Source organism: Arvicanthis niloticus, chromosome 3 (genome assembly GCF_011762505.2).
Source record: "Arvicanthis niloticus isolate mArvNil1 chromosome 3, mArvNil1.pat.X, whole genome shotgun sequence".
In the NCBI taxonomy this organism is placed as follows: Eukaryota; Metazoa; Chordata; class Mammalia; order Rodentia; family Muridae; genus Arvicanthis; species Arvicanthis niloticus.
Genome location: NC_047660.1, coordinates 62,347,009 through 62,363,058, shown reverse-complemented (window position 1 = coordinate 62,363,058; position 16,050 = coordinate 62,347,009). Strand labels below are relative to the sequence as shown.

Here is a 16,050-nt window from a genome sequence, read left to right as displayed (position 1 = left end):
TCTTAAAAGTTACAGATGATTTTCATTATATGAAACTAATAAACCAGTCTTGCATTTTTATTTAACTAACCAGGTATAATTCCACCTACGGTCTATAGATACACCCTAAATCTTCAGTAGACACAAAGAGTTATAAATATTTTATGTAATACTGCTTTCCTTTGAGCAAGCAGCTGTTTTACTTAAAACATGAACACATTCTCTCTCATTTGCCAAGTTCTTAAACGATGCGCTGTGCACATTAATTACAACAAAGAGCAAGGTCATACAAGTTAAGAATTTTTGAAATTTCATTACAGCAGCTACTTCATCAGAATTGATTACTACTATTTACTTCAAAATTAAACCAGTGAAATTACTCAATAACAATGAAATTGTAACACTACCTGAACCAATGCACTAAAGAGAGACAAAAGTATCAATGACTGTTTCAAGTCAATCTCTGGCTGAATGAAACACAATTATTTTTGATAAAAGCAAGTTTTAGTAAACTATAGTTATTTAATGATATAATACGGAAAGAAACACCATACAAAACCAAGGCCATAAAATGCTACAATGGAAGAATAAAGAATTAATAAGTGACTTCTTTCAAAGACATCTGCAGAGGTTTAACGATAGAACAGCTCTCTACCAAGCACAAAGTCCATGGCTGGATCCCCTAGCACAGACATGAGGAGGCCTCTAACAAAAGATATATTTTAGTAGAACATTAATAAAAGCAATCTGAAATGTACAAAGTTATAATAGAACAAAAAGAAATGTGCTGTTGCATTATTTAGAAAATACAAACACATCATCTTCATAAAAGCTATTTTTCAACTTTCCTAGGAGTATGCTTTTTGCCTTCTCATAAAATTTGCTTATTAATAGATAATATCATTAACATACAAAAAAGTTAAGACTAAAGCTGGACATAGTGAAGCATGTCTTTCATCCCAGCACACCCACGAAGAGGGAGACAGGTATCTCTGTGAGGTGCAGGCAAGTCAGGTAGGTCTATATGAGATCCTGTTCTCAAAACGAAAAAAGGAAGATCATAAGATCAAAACGATAACCAACATAAGATCAAAATGATAACCAACCAAGCAACATATAAACACTTTAAACATGTTAATTATTAAATTTCCTCATTTCTTCAGGCTGTTACTTTCCAGATACTTCTACTAAAATGCAAAGGAAACAAAGCTTATAGCATGGTCATTTTATAACCCCAAAGAGAGACTCCAGAGTATTCATCTATCTACAACTTAATGAATTCGAAACTGTGTGCCAACACAAATAATTTTTTTAATGATGCTGAATATCAAACTAGAAGCTTCAAAGAGGATAGGCAAGAGCTGAGCCTTTATTTAATATATTTTAAAATGAAAAAAAAAATTTTTTTTTGACCATAGTCATTTACTTTACTAAAGTATTATTATAGTGTAGGTTGAAAACACACACAAAAAAGAAAAAACTAACCAACATCCTAACAGACTTTTAATTGGGGATAGAAAACTGGCTCCTAATTAAAAGCCACTGCTGCTCTTCCAGAGGTTCTAAGTTCAGTTCCCAGCACCCGGACCAGGCAGTTCATCACCACCTTTAATCCAGCACCAAGGGATCTGATGGTCCCAGTCTCCAAGATACCTACCTGCGCATACATGGCATATACGCCTACCTGCACATACATGGCATATACTCACAAAGACACCTAAATAAATAAAATAAAAAAAGAAGAAGAAAAAGAAGAAACCTAAAATGAAGAAAAAAAAATCTTTTTAATACCAGCTAGAGAGATGGCTCACAGCACTTAAACAGCACTTACTGTTCTTGCAAAAAGATCTAGGTTTCATCTAGGGAACCTAGAACCCTCTTCTTGTGCCGGCAGGTACCTGGACATGTGTGATACAAATTAATTCATGCAAACTCATGTGCACACACACAAACACACAGGTTTCAAGATTTCCATCCAATAAAATAAAACTACAATAAAAACTCAAAATTTCAAAATAGAAATTCAACCCTGTTAGGCAGAACAATCTTTGAATATGTACACTCAGATGTGTTTTATGTGCGAAAGTCTGGCACATGGTGAACCAAGGTCAATGCTGGATTTACTTCCTCAATCCAGTTTTTATTTGGGGCAACAGTGGTAGAATTTCACTATCCTAGAACTTGTAATGTACTCACAAAAATCCTCCTGCTTCTGCTTCGTGAGTGCCAGGATCACCAGAGTGCAACACGATGCCTCGCCTTCCTTCCACCAGGCCTCTTTTTGGGGGAGTTAGGAGAGGAAGATTTTGGATGGCCTGGAACTTTCTATGTAACCTTGGCTGGCCTCAAACTCATAAGGATCAGACTGACTCTTCCTCAGTACCTGGGATTAAAAGCACTCGCCACCACTCTAGGGCCAGCTTTTTATTTTGGGGCAGAATCTTTTACTGAACCTCAAAGCCCATCAACTAGGCTGGAAGGACAAGGAGTTTCAGGACTGGGCCCCAATGCCCACCCAGCACAGAGTCACCAAGATTGGAATTAGAAGCTGATACAACAATGTCTGGTTGCAATGCCTGGCTTTTGTTCATGGGTTCTGTGGCCTTGTGCTTGGAATGTAGGCACTTTACCAACTGGGCTACCTCCCTAGCCTATTTCTACAGCTATCCCTCTGCACCAGAAGATAAAACAGATACAGAGGTAATAAACAATTTGTTCAAGGCAATACAAAGTGAAAATGACCAAGTTGCCTTACAAAAATTCTGCGAATAAAACTCATAAAATCCATGATACCTCCATTCTCCACCAATCCCAACAGTAAAAACAAAGTGACTGAAGTTAACTTATAAGGACTGTATAGTTCCGTAAAAGAATTAGAAATGAACAGATGACAAAAGAAGCAAAGTACAACTGTTTTCCAAAACTAAGCATAGAAGCACAGTCCAGGGTAGAAGTTTATAAAGTGTATGACAGCTTTTTGAGAAAATAACTAACAAAAATTCTGTTTAACACCAAAAGTTCTAATACTAAATTATAATATTGAGACCTTACCACACATTTTTCATGTCAACATTCATGACATTGCAATATGGCAAAAACAATGGTCATAAGAAAATCCTGATGCTTTAATGCAAATCAGGGAAACTGAAACCACAATGTAATAATAGTAACTACCACATTGGTGACATACATAATATGAAATAATTATGAATATTTGAATGAAACACCAAAATTGACTAATTTTACAAACTTTTATCAACATTGATATAGATTTGATTAATGCCCTGAACAACTAACAGGACACAGAGTTTCTGCTACATTATAAAAGACTATTTTGAATAGGAAACAAACCATTTTCAATACACAGTGACATTTTTACCTAGGACTTTTAATATCTGACTGCCAACCAGATACTGATAAACATAGTTTCTTTGTAAAAGGGACAAATAATTAGATGATTTACTTTAAAAAACAGTAATTTTAAAAATAATTTACATGATGCTTAAATTTTTCCCATGATGAAAAGTTCCATTCTGAGTTGAAGGAAGACCAATAGGTTTTTAGCGCAAAAGCATTTCTAAGATGCTACCATTCAAGTATTATTCACGTAACAGATTTTTTTAAAAAGAATTTTTTATGGGGAAGTAATATAGAATCTCACTGTGTAGCCCTGAGTGGCTGAGAACTTGATATGTAGATCAAGCTGGCCTCAAACTCAGGGACCCGCCTATCTCTGCCTTCCAAGTACTGGGAATAAATGTGTACACTCACACATTTGGCATCAGGAATGTTTTTGTAACTCCTGAGATACAAAAACAAACATGGGAAGATAACTATTTGATATGGAAAAATATTAAACAAATTTACAAACTTACCAGTTCCCTGACTACAAGGTTAAACATTAAGACACAGAAACGTAAAATAAGACTGTTCTTTGTATAGACATTTTTTAAAATTTTTGTGTAGTTTAAAATATTTTTATTTCTGCATGGCTTGTGTGTGCATGTCCACAGAAGCAAAAGAGGATGGTTGTGGACCACCTACCTAGTAAGGATGTTGAGAATCAAGCACGCCTAGCCGCTGAAGCATCGTCCCTACAACCCTTACATTGTTAACTGGCTCTAATTTGTAAAATGACAAATAGTAACAAAATCAAAAAACTCTTTCATGTCCTTAGTAAATTTTAATAAAAGAATTTAGATTCCATAAAGACTGACATCCTGTTGCTTTTGTTGTTGTATGTCTTTTTGTTTTGTTTAGAAAGAAGGCTGGCCTTGAACTGGTTAATTCTCAAGTAATAAAATAGAGGCATATGCTGCTAATCTCATTTGAAAACATTTCTTTTGAGAAAATTTATCTGTTATCTGTTATAATTTTATGTATATAGGTGTTTTGCCTTCTTGTATATCTATGTGTCACTTGCTTGCCTGGAACCCACACAGGTCAGAAGAGGTCATGAGACCACCTGAAACTTAAAAAAAAAGTTAAAGACAATTGTGAACCATGTGGGTGCTGAGAATTAAATCCTGGTCTTCTCCAAGAGCAGATAATGCTCTTAATTGTTCAGCTCTTAATCTCTCAAGCTCCTGTTTCATTTTTTATCATGTATACATCACTAGAGTTATCTAGATGTGTGAGTAAGCCAGAAGCATGAGATCTCCTAGAGCTGGAGTTATTCTGAGCCAGTGACATGGATGCCAGGAGCCAAACTCAGATATTCTGGAAGCGCACTGAACACTCTTAAATACCCTAGATGCTAGAGAACTCTTTCAAGTTCTAGACATTCCTCTTCAATGAAATTATAAAGAAAAAGGCTACACTAGTTACATGAATATATTTCCAAAGCATGTTAAATGTGCCACTACTGGCATCTGATACTATATTTCCTTTAGTATTCAGAATAAATATATGATTTCACATAGTGTAGTTGTGTTTCTTACAATTATTTTGTGTGTATAGAGTATGTATTTATATTAAAAAAAAAGAACTTAAAAATTATTCTTTAATACACAGATAGTACTTAGGTCGCTAGGTTTGGCAGCAAGACCATTTACGCAAAAAAAAAAAAAAAAAACAAAAAAAACAAAAAAAAAACAAAAAAACAAACAAACAAACAAACAAAAAAACCATATCACATGCCTAGTGGTTTTTATTTTAAGGCAATGTAATTTTAAAGAACCACATAATGCATAAGTCACAAGTAATTTTTTTAAAACAGTCTCAGTCTCAATGGCCATGAACAACAACATTTAAAAGTTTGTAAGAATTGTCTAGGTATCAACTTGTGACATTTTTAAGTATTTGAATACACACACACACACACAATGTAGTTCTAAGGAAAAGACTAACATGTTCTGACAGTTAAAAAAAGATTTCATCCTTTGTGCTGCAGAGATGGCTCATCAGTTAAGAGTGCTGACTGTTCTTCCAGAGGTCCTGAGTTCAATTCTCAGCAACCACATGGTGGCTCACAGCATCAGTAATGGGATCTGATGCCTTCTTCTGGTGTGTCTGAAAACAGCTACAGTGTATGCATATACAAAAAAATAAATCTTAAAAAAAATAGATTCAACATTATCAATATTAGAAATCTATGAACAACACCTTGCATTTCTTTTCTTTTTCTTATATTTTTGGTTGTGAGCCTAGCCTTTAACGGCTCAGCCATCTCTCCAGCTCTTCTTTTCTTTTTCTTAAAGATTTATTTATTTATTATGTATACAGTACTGTCTGTATGTATATGCCTGCAGGCCAGAAGAGGGTACCAGGTCTCATTACAGATGGCTATGAGCCACCATGTGGTTGCTGGGAGCTGAACTCAGGACCCCTAGAAGAGCAAACAATGCTCTTAACCTCTGAGTCATCTCTCCAGCCCGCAATTGTTTTCTTTTCTCTTGTTCTTTAGTAAGAAAATGTATGTAACATGGTACTAAAATTAGATAAATGACCGAATTTCTATGAAAAATATTACTAACAAACAAAAATATTAGCTAACATACTACTCCTAGGCACAGAGACTAAAACAAAAACTATCACTGTGTAATATATTAACAAAATAGGAATAAAAAAAGTTTTGTAGAAATTGGCTGTTGACAACATCACCAATAAAGGAAAAGGGGCTTATAAAGCTTATTGTTTTCTTTTCTCTTCCAGTTTTAGTTTTAAGACAGTCTCTGGCACAGATTGGCATCACATAAAAGCAAGCCTCTACCATCAGTCCCACAAGTGCTGGGATTACAGGCTCATACCATGATCCCTGACTAAATGTACACTTTTAATTTAGCTAATTGAAAGCAATACCCAAATCTTGACATAACTTCAATTTAGGGAAGAAATACCTTATAAAATGCTAATTTACAGCATTTAATCTAGACTTCCTGCCTTCAATGTGAATACATGTATTCTAAAATAGTTACCCACAAAAACTACAGAAAATAGTCCTCAGTTTTATCATCATTAGATAAAATTTGTATCACATATAATTACAGAATTGAAATTTATGAAGAGTCTAGATAGGTACCATGGTAGTTAAAAGCAGTGACTGTTCTTGCCAAGGACACAGGCTTAATTTCCAGAACCTACTTTGTGGTTCATAACAATCTAGAATTCCAGTTCGAGGGGATCCAATGCCCTCTTCTGGCCTCTTTAGGCTTCAGGCACACAAATGATACACAGATATACATGCTACAAAACATTCATACACATGAAATAAAAATAAAAAGACAAAGGGGAAAAGGAAGGAAAAAAAAAACCAATAAAAGAGTAAGTATTCAAATAGCCAAAGCCCAACAATCAACAACACTACTAAATACTAGTAACGATAGGAAAGGACAGGAGGAATCATTACTAGGAATGCAAAAGGAACAAAAACTGTCTGTCAAAAAGACAGTCTGGTGGGGACTTAAATCTTACCATATAGTCCAATAATCATCTCTTTGCATTTACCCAAGGGAATTAAAAACTGTCCAATAAAAACTGAACATGAATGTTAACAGTAGCTAAAATTTGAAATCAATAAAAATTTTCTTCAAATAAGTTATTATAAATCTAGGAAAACAATTATTGTTAAACACAAAAAAAGAAATGATCTCTCAGATTAGAATGTAGAGAAAATTTGAATTTTAAATGAAAAGTGTCCTTGTGAACAAACTACACACTGTATCAATCTAAATAGGACATCCTAGGAATGATAAAACATGGGCACAATAGAAGGAACAAGTTATAAAGATAAGGAGGGAAAGCTAAAAATGCAGAGAAAAGGGTTAAAGCAGGGGAGAGGTGTGTGTATAAAAATATTCTGCCCAATACCAGAATGCTAAAAGTCATTATACATTTGTCAGAACTGTCTTCATCGTAACACATGGAATGACCCTAACCTATGGGCTGTGAGTGGTAATGATGGACCAGTGCAGGCTCATCACACATCATCAGTGCCATCAAACATGCCATGCTGGGAGTGATACAGGACCTAAAGCAAGCTGGAAATCATCATACCTTCCTATCAGTTTTGCTAGGAATTTAAAACTACTTTTAAGAATGTACCAAATAAAAAAGGGAAGAAGAAAAAGGGAAGAAGGCAAGGAGGAAAAATCAGAAAGGGAAAAACACAGGTGGATTCGATAATTAGCCTTCAAAAAATGTAAACGCTTCAGGTTTACATTATAATAATCAGTAAATTTATGCTTTAAATTACTCATTTAAAAAACATCAAAATAATTCATCTTTGCCCAATCAGAAATCAAAGTAATAACAAACAGGGAAATTACTTAAAACACAAGGGTTTTAATGCAACAGTGCATTTTTCAGATCTTAAGGTGCAGCAAAATCAGTAGCTGCTTTTTAATTCATGGAATTTCTGACACTGAATTGCACAAAATCGCATAGAATCTAACATGTAATGGCCGACAAAAGGGAAACACACATTGTATACAAACTAATATTTGGACATATATATTGAGTGGAGAATCTTATTTTTAATGCATTTACCTGAGAACATTCACTAATGAGTATAATTTTCAATTGTCGTATGAAATTCTTTGAAAAAATCCTGGTTTTATTTTGCATTCTGAGATAGGTTATAACTAAAATTCTTACTCCTTCTGTCTCAACCTAACCTAACTACTGGGATTACAGACATATTTAGCTGGAAAGATGCTGGTAATTGCTAGAATATACCAGTAAAACTTAATTATTCCTCAATTTTAGTTTATTTCCTTAATAATAACAAACTACTAAAAGAATAAACAACAGCATCAGCACAGAGGAATACAACTGTTAGATAGTAACAAAGCTTTCTAACACTAATGAGAAGGGGAGGTCTGCACCTCTTTTATGTGTCTCTTTATCACCCAGTATGTTTTCTTAAGAACATTATGAAACTCTTACAATTGGACAGGTCAATTTATGAAAGGTGAGCCAAAAAGCAAACATACACAAAACAGGAGACAATCTGAACGTGGTCCCTAGGAAGGAAGAAAGCAATGGAAGAAGAACGTATCACCTGATCCAATTTCATGAAGCATCACACACATCAAAAAGGAGATGGTCTTTATGGGCTGGTTTGCTGTTAACATCACACCAACTGTTTCACAGCAGCACTGATGTGCTAACAAGGACATTATTCCTAACAGGCCGCTCAAAGTAACAGCTTTACTATGCTTGCATTTCAACAAGTAAATAAAAATCAGTTATATAAAAGTGTAAAAGAAGCTATTTCTATAAACGAATCAATGTTGGCGATGCAAGTGTACTAATATAGCCAAAGAAGTCCGCTTACATCAAATATGGTTGAATTTACAACCAAGAGAGAAGATTTAAGACACAGAAGACATGACAAAAAGCAATGCATTTTGTTTGAAATTTTAAAGAAGTCACTGAAAACAAATTATCAACAATCTAATTTAAATATATTACCAATAGAGTATGTTTACAAACCAAGTTGTACACCTCTAGCAATTAAAATGTCATTTATCTGGCTTAATTTACAATTCTTAATATTTAGGTGATAATAGCTTCATGATCTCAATAAATAAATACAACATACAAATGTTAGGTATAGGCAACTCTATAAACATTCTGAAAATATAATCACCAAGGAAAATAATTCCTGCAAAATGGCTCTACAAAGTCACACAGCAGAAGTAACAATCTAAATATGCCTTCTTCAAATCTGTTACTAATTCAAACTACTTACAAACAAACTAAATGTATTGATTACATTATACATATTAACGACAGTTCCAAAGTCATGTTTTAGCCCAATTACTTCTCATCTCCAGTGCTCATTCTCTCCTCAAAACATTTACTCAAAAAAGGTAAATGTCTGCTAAAAATGAAGTAGTACCATTACGAACCAAATAATAAAACTTACCACTGCAAATGAAAAGGCATATGGTATACCTACAATACAGTACAATAATAAACCAATTTTATCAGTTAAGGTTTTAGAAAACACTAAAAATAAATCCTCAGTAATACCTCCCAGTAGATGACTTGATTCTCTAAACCTAACATTTTGGCTCTAGCTCTTAGAGGTCTATCGCTGTGAAAACACTCTGTACCAAAAATTCCTATAGCAAAGGAAATAAAGTGCAATTTTTTTCCCTGAATGGAAAACTCTTATAATGGAAACCAGTCTTCTTATAAAGCCTGTAGAATTCTCACATTAAAAAGTTAGATTTGCTGACAACTAAGCATGCACATGAAAAAGTTGATTATTGGGCTGGAGAGATGGCTTAGAGGTTAAAAGCACTGAAGGCTGCTCCAGAGGTTCTGAGTTCAATACCCAGCAACCATGGTGGCTTACAACCATCTGTAATGGGATCTCTTCTGCTGTGTCTAAAGACAGTGACAGTGTACTCATATAAATAAAATAAATAATTCTTTTTTAAAAATTTTGAGTATTTGACAATTTTTTTGTTCTATTTTTGTTTTTTCTTTTTGGTTTTTCAAGACAGGGATTCTCTGTATAGCCCTGGCTGTCCTAGAACTCACTCTGTAGACCAGGCTGGCCTCGAACTCAGAAATCCACCTGCCTCTGCCTCCCAAGTGCTGGGATTAAAGGCTTGCGCCACCACTGCCCGGCCGTTTTTTTTTTTTCCAAGACAGGGTTTTTTCTCTGTGTAGCCCTGGCTGTCCTGAAACTCACTCTGTAGACAGGCCTCAAAGCTAGAAATCCACCTGCCTCTACCTCCCAAGGGCTGGGATTAAAGGAGTGGTCATGCTTGGCTTGACAATTAAAAAAAAAAAAAAACCCACTTTATTCATTATGTGATTCCATCATGCAGTCTTTTAAAAAAAAAAATAGTCCAGTAGTTTTATTTCAGTGTGTTTTTCCAATAATCTATTAAGTGCTTAATCTAAGACAATATACAAAGGCACAGTAACTCAAAATACATTTAAAATTATGATTTCAGATTATCTACCTACCGATCTATTTTTCTTTGAATCTACAACATCTCCCTATGTAGCACCCCATGGTGGCCTCAAATTTGTGTCTTCCTGCCTAACACTTAAGAGTACTAGGGTTATAAGCCCCACATGACCTACAATGGCAGCTGGGGCTGGAGAACACACACACACACACACACACAAAGCTATTTAATTCTGTTAGCTTCTACATAACTATATATACAAATCATGTCCTCTAAATACTCAGCATAAGTCAACAAAAGCATTTTAAAACTTAGAACATAATTTGTAGGTGCTTATACACTCCATCTCCAAAAGAGAAGGGTGGGAGGAGAAAATGAGAATTTATCTGGGTTATAGACTCCTGAAACACCAAGTTGTCCCTTGATAAGATGAATAACATATAAATAAGATATTCTCATAATTTCCATCAAATGTATTCGGGAAAAAATTTTTTACATATGAATTATAGAGCAAAGAAACCCCTGTTCTTAATTTTTTTAGACTGTGTATGTGATTCTACTAACAAAGCCAATTAATTTTATGTTTTCCATTTATAAACTAATTTAATAGATGGGTGTAATGGTATAGGGGTCTCTGAGGTAAGGACCGCCTGGTCTACATGGAGACAGATAGCCAGCTCCAGGATAGGAAGGACCACAGAGAGCTCGTGTGCACCGGAGCTCTCGCCCCCACTCTCGCACCTGCTCTGTCTTTCTTCCTCTCTCCCTCTCCCCCTCTCTCTCTCAAAAAGAAAACTTATAACACTATTAATTTGCTGCAACTTAAATGAAAACTTGTAAGGTTGCAGCTAAATATTATGAAAAACAGTATTTCAGTATAATTAAAGAATTACATGTCTAAACAAAAAACTATTTTTATGCATATAGGATATTTTTTACCTCCATGTATGTCTGTACACCACATATATGCAGTGCCCTTGCAGGCCAGAAGAAGACACTGTATCCTTTGAGGCAGGAATTACAACAGGCAGTAAGCCTGCCATATACATGGTATGGGTATTGAGCCATCATCTGTAAAAGCAGCAAGTGCTCTTAACAGCTAAGCCGTCTCACCAATTCCCTTACCAGTACTTCCAATTCAAATATATCTAAACATCAAAATCCTAAAGAATGGTCTCAATAACATGAGTAATTATCAGCTTAATAAGTATATTATTATTTAATCATAAGACCAAGTTGTTTCAATTACATACCCTAAGATACAGATGGTATTCTAATGAATTAATTACCCAGACTCCCTGTTCTTTTCTACTGCACTCAAAAAAGCAGTTTCTAAAAAAATATACCCTATTATTTAAAAGTCCTTAGTTTATAGAAAAAAAACCAATTAGGTAAAAGTGTACTAACCCAAAATGGATGGAGGTAAAACATTAAATGTAACCAACACAACACAAATATATCAGTCATTTGGCTTTACCAACATGTCCAAAATCTGTCAACTAGCTGACTAGCAAGTCATACCAAACTCTAAAACAAACCCTTCCTTGAGTATAATTTCCTCAATTATTTATGCAAAGGCCATGTAAATTACTTATGAAATACGTCCTTCAAATGTTCAGTTGTTTGACCCTTCTCTACTTCTCTGGGGAAAAAAAAATCTTCTATTGCAATCAAATTACTTGTTCGATAACTTATAAAGAAAGAGTACTTGAATAAGCCATGTAGAAAGCACAAAATTAGAGCCTGTCTAAAAAATATATAAACTGTTTCAGAAAATGTATGCCTACCTACCCTCTTGTTAGTAAGAAACAATAGGTGTCATTTCTCTTTGCTAGCTCAAATTACTGAAATTTTGTCATTTCCAAACCTTCTATTTTGAATCCTGTACATGTCACACCAGAGCAAATCAAATATAATTAAATCATTGAGGTAATAGAAAACAATACCCATACAAGACACAAAATCAGTAACGTACCAAAGTTGAAACTACTGATCAAGAGGAGGCGACATTAGAAAGAATATGTCTTAACCCTCTATCAACAGAGTGGAAAAGTGTCTAGAGATCCATACAGCCTCGTTTGGCAGCATCACTTTAGCAGCTCTCTCCTTGACTCTTGCACTGACTTTTACAGGACTATCATGAACCTAATTTGGATTCCCCAGGAACCTTGGATCTTACGATATGAGCAAATCTGCTCAATGGGCCTTCTATAAACACTGAAAAGGAAACATATACATTAATTAATTTGCATTGTAATTTGCCAACTGTTGAGTCTGGATAATCTGAGCTCCCACTCCCTTTTTAAAAAACCCCCCATTATCATACTGATTCTAGATCAGGGACTAGCAAACAGGGCCAGGTAGTAAATATTTTAGACTTTCCTTGCCACAGACTCTTGATACAGTATCTTATATTGTTCACAACTAGTCAACTTAGCCTCTGTAGGAAAAGCAAATGTTAACAAAGCTAACAAATGTATTTCAAATTTAACTACAAAAACAGAAGGCATGCAGATTGAGCAGGCCTTTTCTAGTCTGCTGATCCCTGGTCCAGATGAAATAAATCACTAAAAACTAACAATATCTTTACTTGAGGCTGTATCTCCTATATACATATAGTATGAGAAGCCAACTGAAGACTGACATCCAAATCTACAAAGCACTATTCATACAGAATGCTATACTATTTAAATTATATACATATGAATCTCCAACTCTCTCCCATGTTTCCCTAAGCCCATTTACCACTAAAAAATTGTATCACCATGATGATTTCAACACATTTAAATAAGTGCATCTTAAGCTTTTTGTTTTTTGTTTTTGTTTTTCGAGACAGGGTTTCTCTGTATAGCCCTGGCTGTCCTGGAACTCACTCTGTAGACCAGGCTGGCCTCGCATCTTAAGCTTCAAAAAAAGTTAATACATTGTCCAACATTTTAAAATCCAACATGTGTCTCCAACATAAACCTACTGATTTCAAAATATTGGTGGATCTCAAGTTTCTTTTTCACTGGTTAGGGATATATTACAAATTGTTGCCTAATGGTTTAGCAGAACACTATGCCCAAGTGTACATGCCAGAATCTACTCTAATCACACAAACACAAAATTCTTTCTAGGTATAAAATGTAGGGATTTACTGGGAACGGTAGAATGCAGACTCTTATTCCCAGAAATAAGGAGGCAAAGAGGTAGGGAGATCTCCTGTGATTTTGAGGCCTTGACCTTCTAACCCTTCTGTATCCATCTCTCCAGTGCTGGGATTACAAGCCTATAACAACCTGCCAGGTTTGTGCAGTATGGGAAGAACTCAGAGTTTTACTAATGTTAAATTAAGCACTCTTTAGGTGAGTTTCATCTCAACCACGTTTTCAGCCTTGACAGGAATGTAGCAATGGAAAACCATTGACAAAAAAAAACAAAAAAAAAAAAAAACACAAATTAACATTTGCCACATTATATATTATTCTCAAGTATGAGAATCATTTAAAAATTGGAGGGTGAAATCTACCGGCCCTGGTGGTAGATACTTTTACTCCTAGCACTTGGTAGGAAGAGGCCAGCCTGGTTTACAGAATGAATATCAGGATAGCCAGGGCTACACAAAGAAACCCTGTCTCAAAAATAAATAAATAAATAAATAAAAATAAAAATGGAATCAGAAACATATATCTCAATGGTTAAGAACACTGGGAGCTCTTTCAGAGGACCAGGGTTTAATTCCCTAGCACCCACATGGCACCTCATAACTGTCTGTAATTCCAGTTCCAGGGGATCCAATGCATTTTCTGATCTCCACAGGCACAAGGCACTCACATGGCACACAAACATACATGCAGGAAAAAGATACACATACACATAAAATTAGAAAAAAATTTTCAATGTATATATAAATACATACATACACACAACTAAAGTAGTGAAAGTAAGACATGTTACAAGGTTACAACTATCATACTTAATAATTACAACAGCTATTATCAAAGAATGACATTTTCTAAGAAGAAATAAAATATGAATTAAGACTTCAAGTTAAAATTTATATCCCTGAAATTCTAAACACATGTATATCAAAATAATTAGGTTAAAGACTGACAAAAAAGGTCTAAATTTATTAAGTGCTGTTCTTCATCCTATGCTACAATATTCCTGAAGAAATAAAACATATAAGCCATGGCCTCCATTCATGCACGTGGTGCTGTTAAAGTATACCCAATGAGGGGAACACAAGCTGGCAGGAGCACCGAAAACTAACCGAGGAAACCTGCTTAGGCTCTGATTTGGAAAAGGTAAACTTACCATTAGACTCCTTCCTTTTAAACTGAACAATGAAAAATATTCTAATTTTAAATTTCAAAAAGAAAAAAAGAATTAAAACTGCTTAATAATCTTTCCAAAGGCATATTTCTAAGTATAAGAATGTAAAAATTGCCTCACAATATTCCTATTAACACATTTTTTTACCCATTAGCACAAAAACTACTGTACTACTTGTTTTAGTATTTGGTTTACTTACAATTACAGTAAGTATTATAAAGCTAAAGAACTATTTCCATCTACAGACAAATTACTGCCCAGAAAAGGACAAACTTGCAGAATAGTCAACTGATTATATCTGCCAAGACAGAGTAATCAGCCCTTAATAATTCTGCATCACTAGGTCTGTCAGATGATCCTGGGCCAGAGGGCTGAAGATCAGATGCTCCAACGTTTTGTAGTATAGGAAGTGTCCAGGTGCTCAGCGGTCTCTATAAATTGGCTAGGTTTTAGAAGCTATGCTTTTTGTTTCCCATAATTTCAGTTAACTCAGTCATTCTAGATTTCTGACGAGGTTGAAAACTTAGTCTCATAGCCAATCCTGGCTATTTACTTCTAGATAAAAGATTTGAGAGGATGGTTTTCAGCTGACATTCATTCTAAAGCCAAGAAAAAAAGCCAGGTTCAGAACTAAATCTTTTTGTTAGGAGAGATGACAGAGGTTCTGCTTAGTCAACAAAATGATGGACTGGGTATTGGGTCTATCTTGCACCTTACTGACATAAATTGGTATAGTTATGTTCTAATTGTATTTTGAGAGAAAAGTTTTATTTTAACAGGAAGGGTGATATGTAGCAGGAGCTAAGGTGGGAGGAATATGGAGAGGAAGAAGAGGAGTAAGGAGAGGAGAAGGAGGAAGAAAAGGAGAGGAGGAGTTAGGTGATGAGAAAGAGAAAGGGGGGGCACATGGAGGCAGATGTTCACATGTGTCCGTCCGTTCCGTCCCCCGTCCCCCCCCCCCCCCCGTCAAAGATAATTGATATATCTAGGTTGGGTATTGGGTTATACTTCTGATTGATATTGAGCATTGCCAAACTTATAAAGCCTTTGGTTAACATTTTAAAAAATTGTATAAAAGCAAAAAGGAGAAGGGGGCATGGGATAGGGTTTTTCTAGGGAGGGGAAGTGGGGAAAGGGGATGGCACCTGTAAATACAATATCTAGTAAAAAATAAATTAAAAAACAAGCAAAAAAGATCAAAAGTTTTGAAAAAAAGTAAAATAAAATAAAGCTAAAGAACTTGTGGTTATAGTTTCTCATCTACTGAAAAGTTCTAAACAAGCAGACGTGGTGGTACATTCCTTTACTCCCAGAACTCCAGGGGCATATGCAGGTGGATCTCTGTGAGTTCCAGGCCAGCATGAACCACATAGTGAGACTC

The 16,050-nt window shown here is 35.0% G+C and overlaps 1 protein-coding gene across 5 annotated transcripts in view; it reads right to left on the bottom strand.

Moving 5' to 3' along the window:
* Pspc1 (paraspeckle component 1) overlaps window positions 1–16,050 on the bottom strand; it is an 86,352-nt gene that overhangs the window by 32,216 nt on the left and 38,086 nt on the right. The gene's annotated exons all lie outside the window — the stretch shown is intronic.